This window comes from Aedes aegypti, chromosome 3 (assembly GCF_002204515.2).
Source record: "Aedes aegypti strain LVP_AGWG chromosome 3, AaegL5.0 Primary Assembly, whole genome shotgun sequence".
NCBI classification, from domain to species: Eukaryota; Metazoa; Arthropoda; class Insecta; order Diptera; family Culicidae; genus Aedes; species Aedes aegypti.
Genome location: NC_035109.1, coordinates 5,900,561 through 5,909,875, shown reverse-complemented (window position 1 = coordinate 5,909,875; position 9,315 = coordinate 5,900,561). Strand labels below are relative to the sequence as shown.

At 35.8% G+C, this 9,315-nt stretch overlaps 1 long non-coding RNA gene across 1 annotated transcript; it reads right to left on the bottom strand.

Moving 5' to 3' along the window:
• Positions 1-2,112: 2,112 nt before the first annotated feature.
• LOC110678424 lies at positions 2,113-8,577 on the bottom strand. The gene is made up of 2 exons (XR_002501595.1): positions 7,873-8,577; positions 2,113-3,109 (listed from the first exon to the last, which is right to left on the bottom strand). It is a non-coding gene; the product is annotated as an uncharacterized LOC110678424 (long non-coding RNA).
• Between the last annotated feature and the right edge of the window lie 738 nt (positions 8,578-9,315).

The window sequence follows — 9,315 nt, the reverse complement described above, 5'->3', positions numbered from 1 at the left end:
AATTTTGCCGACACTTGATGTGACGAACCATTCAAAGTTTGTTGAACAAATACCTAAATGTAACATTCCTACAGCATTCAGGACGAAAGCATATGTTATTATATTTTACTTTTTTGAAAAGAAACAAAAAACTCGATAGGCTGAAACATTATAGAACACTCTTATTCTTATGCCGACACTTACAGTGGCGAACCTTCCAACGTTTGTTGAATAAAGTGAACCTTTCGCAAGTCTACACTTGTAGTGTCGAACCATTCAAAGTTTTTTTTTTATAATTACAAAAATAAAGGTAAAAAGAAAGGGTTGTTTTGGAAAAAAATGTCAAACATAAATAATTCATGAATCTAAGTTTATGTCGACACTCACAGTGACGAACCATTCAAGTTATAAAGTTGGGGTGAATACACATGGATATTATTAATTTGTGTTCATGGAATGCTTACGAAGATGAAGTTGTAGCGAATTGTTGTTGTGAAAATAAATACTGTTTTATTTTAATAAAACAGAAAAGTGTAATTATTGTTATATAATAAAAACTGTCGCACCTCATTGTTTGTAAATAAACAATAACATCAATGTTTTTGAAAACATTTCAAATTCTATTAATTCTGCAATTTTAAATGAGTAAAGGGAGAATAACTTTCATCAAATAAGTTGAAACGTAAAAACATATATATATATATAAGTGAAGAAGGGTGTCACCCAGACTAAGTTTTAAAAAAAGAACTTATTCGATCTACTGCCTAAAACGAACTGAACCTTTATTCAATTATTGATTACGATCAAACCTCACTACCTACTGCAATGCTTATGCTGTTGCTGTGGAAGAACTGCTGATGCCGCGGGTCCAAAGGGCTGTGGCTTCGTTTAGTGGTCTCGTTCGGTGGTTGTCCACGTAAATGCTACCTATGTTGTCAGGTGATGAAATGCTGATGCTAGACTACTGTTTCCGTTCTACTAGCTGGGCTATCGTCGTCGGTGTGGTGGACGTCGTCGTTGTTGTTGTTGTTGCCGGGAATGATGAAAATGATGATACACCAATAAAGCGATTGGTGTATGGATGATTGTTGAGGATCGGTAAGGGTTCGATCTTAACTACTCCCCCTTTTGGAGACGATTCGTCCCGAATTGTACTGGTCTCAGGTTTAATTTCTGGTTTGCTTTTAGACTCCATGGATGCTCCAATATGAAGAGATATCTGTCTGCGTTTTCTCGAAATCCATGAAAGACCTGCAACGATACTTAGGAGAAAACATACGGTCGACATACTTAGAGATGTGTATGTCTGAATTTTGTGTTCCTTAGTTAATGCTTCAATCCGATGTCTATTATGGATGTGAATTTCTTCTATATTATTATGGATTTCCAGGGTCTGTTCATTGATATGTAAACCATCTAATGGCATAACAAATGTCGGTTCTGATTTGTTTGCTTCGACATTTGAGAACTTGGTGCCATTTATTATGACAGAGCAATTGTGGAACTCTATCAAATACGTTCCAGATAAGTTTCGTTTTGAAAGACCACAATTCGATTCGATTTCTGTGTTATTGATGTTTTTAGCGACAAGGTAATTGTCCATGATCGCTTTGATCTCCGTTGATTGATAGCATTTTACGAAAGTACAGTTTCCTGATAGTCCTCTTAGTAGGTTTGAGTAGCACAGGTCGCCGGTTATGTCCTCTAGGCTGCTTAAATTGCACAGCCTTGTCCTTTCGATTCGCAGGCAATCCTTCTTGATGAAATATGTTCTGTTGTCGCTTTGCATAGCAGCATTAGCAGGAAGTTTTAAAATTTTATCTACTACTGGAAGAGGTTCTAGGAAAAAATGTGTGTACATAGCTTTTTCTATTTTTGGAATTGACACAACAAATATTAGTTTTGAATGGTTATAAAATGCTGACAATTCTAAATATTCAAAAATTTGATCTAAACTGTTCGTCCTAATGTTTTGTTCTTCTAATATATCTGAAACAAATCCTAACTCTTCAATTGAAAGTATTTGTTTGGGAATAATGTTAGTTCTTGCTAACTGAATTGATTCAAAAATGTCTTCTAAATGTGATTTAAGGTTGTCTAAGTTGTAATTGATTTTCAAAATTTCTCTAAATAATTTAAAGTTTTTGTTGGTTTCGTTTTCAAATCTAGCTGATATAATGTTTTTAGTTATTTCACTCTGTTGTTGATTTAAACGGTTGATAATGGAATTGATTCTATTTTGGAGTTGTAGATTAATTTTAAGCTGTTCGTTGTTTTCGTTAATAAGTCTTTTGTTCTTGATCTGCAGTTCAAAAATATTTTTCGAAATTTGTTCATAGTCGTTATGGTCCATATTTCCTGTAATTCTTTTTATTCCAGTTCCGAGAAAATTAAATAATCCTCTTTTATTTCTTTGCTTTGGCCGAAGATTATTGAATAAACTGTGAACGGTTCCATATTTCGATTCTAAGATTTCAAACATATCAGTAAAATTTGAGAATGTCCGTATTCCTTGGATATTAGCAAGCAATTTTCTAAAAATAGGTTCGTAATTATCCAGTTCTAGGATATGAAACAATCTGTGATTGCCTATTTTTATAAAACTGTTGCCAGTTTCTATGGTTAAAAGACCGGGGTTTTGTTTGAGATTAATGACGTGGATGGATTGTGGTTGGGATAGCTGAGTAAGGAATGTGGTTGTTATCAGGATATTCCAAATAAACGTCATCTAAAAAGAGAAAACAAATGAAAAAACACATTAGAGATTCTGTGGTGTTACTTTCGGATTCGTCGCAGTTTTTCTTTATGCAATTTTCGACTTAGGATATCTTTGTACGTGTGTTTCCGGTTAGATCGTACTCGCACTTGTTGGTAGCGGTCCTTAATTTTCGACTTCACTCCTTGGATGCGGTTGTATGCCAATTCGTTTTGTTTTAGTTTTGGCGGATCCTCTCGCTTCCTGTTGTGGTACAGATTCTGTGAGTTTTGTGTCTTGGTTAGTTGTACTTGAACTTCGTCGTACAGCTTGTCACGAAGTTCAACAAGGCGTTCCATTTCTATCGGTCTCTCCTGTCCATTTTTGGCTGCATATAAAATTTCACGTGGTTTCATGTTGGTAGCTGTATGGATGCTGTTATTGTATAAAGAACATGCGATTAAAAATTTTTCTTTGTTTGACACTTCACCGTATTTGTGTTTATTAGCGTTAAAAATTTCGGTTATTGTCGAATGAAATCTTTCGACTATTCCGTTTGTTTGACTGTGGTTCGAAGGAGTAAAATATTGTTGTATATTGAGATCTGAGAGTAGTCCTCGAATTTCGATGGACTTAATTGCTGGTTCGTTATCCGAGACAATCAAGCTTGGAGTGCCGTACAGTGTTATGTATTTTATTATCGCCTTTCGTATATCCGCAATTGATCTTGATTTTATTGGGATTAATGTTCCATACCTTGTGAACTTGTCTGCTACAGATAAAAACAAATTTGGTTGAGCGATGTAGATATCTATGTGAATAATTTCAATGGGTTGTTTCGGTATAGGGGTTTCACCAAATTTAATTTTGTAAGGTTTTCTCTCGTATTTTGCTTTATTACAAGTATCACATAGGATGATGTACTTCCTAACTTTCCTTTTCATATTAGGAGAAAAGAATCTCCTTTTTATCTCCTCCAGATTTTCACGAATACCTCTGTGAGCTGTTTCGTGGGTATCCTCGATAATTGAGTTTTGATCTTCTAAGTTTGGTAGATCAATGAGAATTTTTTGTGATATGCAGAGTTTGAAAGTTTTGCATCTACTAAAATAGTTTTTGTATACAATTTGTAAGGATTGTATCACGTTTTCAGGACACATAATGCAGTTTGATCGTCTGGGATCCATGTATTCTTTCAAAATTCGAATTAAAAGTGGTACACCAAATGTTATTTTCGTAATAGTTCTTCGGTACACACGAGGGAAAATTTCTTCGTATGTCTCAGATTCGTTAGGGTCAATTTTTAAAATAATTTGGTTGTGAAAAAAATTTATTGGTTTTTCTGTACATTTGATGAATTCAGAGTCATCTGTATCAGCAGAATGCACTGAACAGTCGTCTGAGTCGGAATCATCTTCGTTCACGTTGATATCATGTGTTATCCTCGATAGAGCATCAGCGACAACGTTTTGCTTACCGGGTCGGTGTTTTATTTCAAAATCATATTCTAATAACTGTAGACGCCATTTAACTAGTTTTGTATTAGGTGTTTTGAGGTTTAGTGCGTATGTTAAAGGTTGGTGATCCGTGTATAATGTAAATTTTCTACCAAAAAGGTAGGGTCTAAAATATTGAGTTGCCCATACGATCGCTAATAATTCTTTTTCTATTGCTGAATATCTTTCTTCAGTTTTCGTCAATGTTCTAGACGCATATGCTACGGGTCTGTCTTGTCCAATAGCACCTTGGGATAGAACGGCACCTAGAGCAAAATTACTAGCATCTGTGGTTAACACGAATGGTTTTTCGAAATCTGGATATTGAAGGATATCGCTTTGAGTTAAAAGTTTTTTGCATGCAACGAATGTTTTTAAAAAAATATCTGTGTGCTCTACGTGTTCGCCTTTCCTCAGTTGAGCAGTGAGAGGTTTTGTTATTCTGGCGAAATCGCGAACGAATCTACGATAATATCCTAAAATTCCTAGAAAGCCTCTTAGTTCTTTCTGGTTTTTGGGGATAGGCCAATTTTGAATTGCTTCGATTTTGCTTGGATTTGGTTTAACGCCATTATCTGTCACAATATGGCCTAGAAATGCCACTTCTTTCTTAAGGAATTCACTTTTATCTAGCTGTATTTTGAGGTTTACTTTTTCCAATGCCATAAATATTTTTGTCAAATTTTCAATATGTTCTTGAAGAGAAACAGAAAAAATAATAATATCATCCATATAAACAAGACAACATTTTCCAATTAGGTCACGGAGTACGTGATCCATGACACGCTGAAAGGTTGCTGGAGCATTTTTCAGTCCAAATGGCATTCTTAAGTATTCGTATAATCCATGTTCTACGGAAAAGGCTGTTTTCTGGATATCATCTGGGTGAACTTCGATCTGGTGAAAGCCAGATGCTAGGTCCAATGTTGTGAAATATTGGCATTTTCCTAGTTTGTCTAATATTTCGGTTATGTTGGGTAGTGGGTATTTGTCATCTATAGTCTTTTCATTAAGTTTTCTATAGTCGACTACTAATCTCCACTTCTGTTGTCCAGATGCATCTAATTTCTTTGGTACGATCCAAATTGGAGAGCACCAAGGAGACGTGCTGGGACGTATGATGCCTTGAGACAGCATCTTAGAAACTTGTTTTTGTACCTCCTCTTTATGACAATAGGGGTACCTGTAGCTTTTTGCATGAACGGGTAGATCGTCTTTGGTTTCTATTCTATGTTTAATGACGTTCGTAAAGCTTAGATTGTCACCTTCCAAATAGAAAACACTTGGAAATTTCGAAATCAAATTGATCAATTTTCGCTTCTCTTCTATGTTTAAATGGTCGATTCGAAGCTGATTTTTCAATCTAGGATCTATTGATGTGTTATCAAATACGTATCCAGGTTCATAATTTTCAACTTTTTGCACTACTTCAAAATTATTCAATTCAGAGAAAATGAGTCGATTAGGGCTGATTTTCACTGGAACTTCACAGCAATTTTTCAAAAGAACTGTAGCTTTGTTGTCTTTTGCTGTGTAGAGTCCTGGTAGAATCATTACTTCGTCTGTTAGAGGAAGTGGATGTTCGACGAAAAAGTCGCCATTCGGTACATTCGTTTTTAGACGTAATGGAATTTCTTCATATGCATTTAGATTGCGACTAAATGAATCGGGGTATTTTCGAAGCATGTTAACTGATGTAGTAGGGAGTTTGAGAGTATTAGATGAGGTTAAAATTTCTGCTTTTAGATTTCTGAGTGATTCGTATCCAATCAGTCCGTCGAAGTATGGATGGAATTTCAAAGCGTAAAAGGTTAGTGGTTGGTTAAACATTTCGATTTCAACACATTTGTTAATGTTGTGTTTCCCATTGATACTTTTGACTCCTGTAGGTGTACAGTTTTTCAGAAAACATGTACTAATTTTGTCAGGATCTACGTAGTTCTTGTTGGCACCAGTGTCAACTAAAAACTTTAGTTCGCCAAATTTAGTTTTCATTTTTATATAGGGTAGAAAATTATTACTGATCATGTTTCTGGTGTTTCGGGCAATTCCATCTGAAAATTTAAGGTATCACCCTCTGGTTCAGTAACGGGTTGTTCTTCGGAACTATTATTGATATTAACTTGCTCATAATTAGTTGCATCATATTGGTAACAGTTAGATGGCTCACTATATTGACCGTAGTAATCGATTGGTTCTGTCCAATTTACTTCATGAAAATTTGGTCTATTCATATAATTTACTTTTAAACTTCTCAATGACTGGTCGATTTCCATTGGAGTGGGTTTTGGAGGACGATAGGTTCCGGAAGGAGGTTTACTAAATTGGTTAGGATTTCGGTTGAATGGATTGGATGGGCCAGGTTGTTGTGGTCTTTGAGAATGATTTGGTTGACTGGGAGAAAATGTACGTTGAAATGGTACTTGAGGTTGGAATGGAGAGAACTGTTGAGGGGTGTGCTGTAGTTGTTGTGGACGTTGGATTGGTGCAACGCGTTGGAATGGATTAGTTTGGATTGGGTAATTTGGAAACGAATTTTGTGTTACCGGAGTTTGCTGAAATCTTGAAAATGGGTTTGAAAATTTGTTTTGAAATTTGTTCCTAGTAGGGACAGGTGGGGTATAAGATTTTTGTTTGTGATAATAAAAGTTTCTTTCTTCAATACATCGTCTTAAAGCGTCTTTCAACGATGTGGGACATTGAGCACGGATGACAGTGCCTACCGGTTCATTGAGCCCTGCAAGAAACACTTTCAGGCCTATTTCCTGGTAAAATAGATTTTTCGCGGCTCTTACGTCACTGTTGTGTTCGTTTAAATTTAATTGATTTACCATAAGGGACAACATAAAAGTTATTTCCTTATAGAAATCTTCAATCTCCTTATCCGCTTGTGTAATTTTAAACAGGTCCTTTGTGAGAGATACTTCATCTCTTTTGTCGCTGTAGTGTGTAATCAGACTGTTTTTAATTTCGTCCCAGTCTGTGTTAGTGCCATAAAATTCTAGAACATTGTCAGCGTCTCCTATAATTTTGGATCTGATGGCAAGAAGCCATACAGTGTAAGCTGGAGTGTTCTTGACCTTTGAAATTTCAGGCATAAGATCATCAATAGATCTTATGAATGAGTGTAACTTAATGGGGTTACCATCAAATGGTGGCAACATCCTGATAATTTGGGGGGTCTGAAGGGCTCGCAAGGCGCCTTCCACCGAATTTTGTTGCTGAACAACAGCGGCTTCTTTTGCAATTGATTGTTGGTGCGTAGCGAACGCTTCCAACTCTGCTATTCTAGAGTCGCGTTGTTGCATTATGCCTATTAATTCTCTGATCTGGGTTTCTAACTCCCCGACTTGGATAGTGATCAAGTCGCGGTTCTCGTCAAACTTTGCCATTTTTCACACTTGAAGTTAAAATTGATAAAAAAAAATCCTTTCAAAAAATGGTAAAAAAGAAAAAATACAGGTGAAGAGAATTTATGTTTTCTAGGATTTCAAAAAAAAAATCCTTTCAAAAAATGGTAAAAAAAAAATACAGGTGAAGAGAATTTATGTTTTCTAAGATTTTTGTTTTAAATAAAAAAAAGCTAAATTAATTATTTTTCTATCACTGTAATAGATATTTTTTTCTTATATTTTGTTATTTTGATCATTCACTTAAATCACTCTGATAATCACTTATATAAAAAAGCTTAATTCTACTTACGGTTTTATCCGATGTTCCCTCGGATGGTTAAATTGTCCGATATTCCCTCGGATGGTTCGATTGTCCGATATTCCCTCGGATGGTTCGATGTCCGATATTCCCTCGGATGGTTCGATGTCTTCTAGCAGGTGTGAAGCTTCGTTAAAGATGATTTTGGTGTCTCGGTAAACCGCCGGTGCACTAGAATCTGTAGTTTAGGTGTTTCCTCCTTTGCTCTTCGGTAAGCCGCCGATGATTTCGGATAAGAACACTTTTCACTACACTTTAACTACTCCACGCTAGAACTGCCGACTGCGCCAGTGAAGAAGGGTGTCACCCAGACTAAGTTTTAAAAAAAGAACTTATTCGATCTACTGCCTAAAACGAACTGAACCTTTATTCAATTATTGATTACGATCAAACCTCACTACCTACTGCAATGCTTATGCTGTTGCTGTGGAAGAACTGCTGATGCCGCGGGTCCAAAGGGCTGTGGCTTCGTTTAGTGGTCTCGTTCGGTGGTTGTCCACGTAAATGCTACCTATGTTGTCAGGTGATGAAATGCTGATGCTAGACTACTGTTTCCGTTCTACTAGCTGGGCTATCGTCGTCGGTGTGGTGGACGTCGTCGTTGTTGTTGTTGTTGCCGGGAATGATGAAAATGATGATACACCAATAAAGCGATTGGTGTATGGATGATTGTTGAGGATCGGTAAGGGTTCGATCTTAACTTATATATATATATATATATATATATATATATATATATATATATATATATATATATATATATATATATATATATATATATATTTTTTTTTTTTTTTAATACTTAATGATAGCTTGTGGCAAGTCATTGTCAGTGTGTCATTTTTTGCATGTTAACAAGTTCGCCATCCGTGAACTTCAGTGGAATTCAAAAATAAAGACTCACATAAACTACAGAGATAGTCTTCCGATTACAAAGATTCCCTGAAGTTAGATTATAAAGCAAAGAAAGGTGTCGATTTTACCCCAAATGAAAGTGTCGATCTACCCCGAGTGGACATTTATTTTTCAATAACGTTTTCTGCTGTCGAAAAACCAAAAATTTAATTCTCCCTCATGTTGTATCAACGCAATAATAGTAAATGATGATGTAAATGCAGAGCAAATAATGACATTTTGAAAATTTCACATGCGAAATAGTTAAGGAATAGCAGCGACATATTTCAACTGCTGTTGCTTCTGTGTTATCCAATATGATTTTGTCGTTTATTTTGGCAGTTTATTGGTAGCGTCAGTTGTAATTTCATTCGAAACACAACATTTCACTAGTTAAGATAGAGCGTGGTGGAAACTGCATGAAAATCTGCTGAAAACATGAAAACCAAAGGGTGTCGATCTTACCCACAGTGTCGGTTTTACCCTGATTTCCCCTATACGGAAATTAGTGGTCGATCCACCACTCGTACACTGAACGAA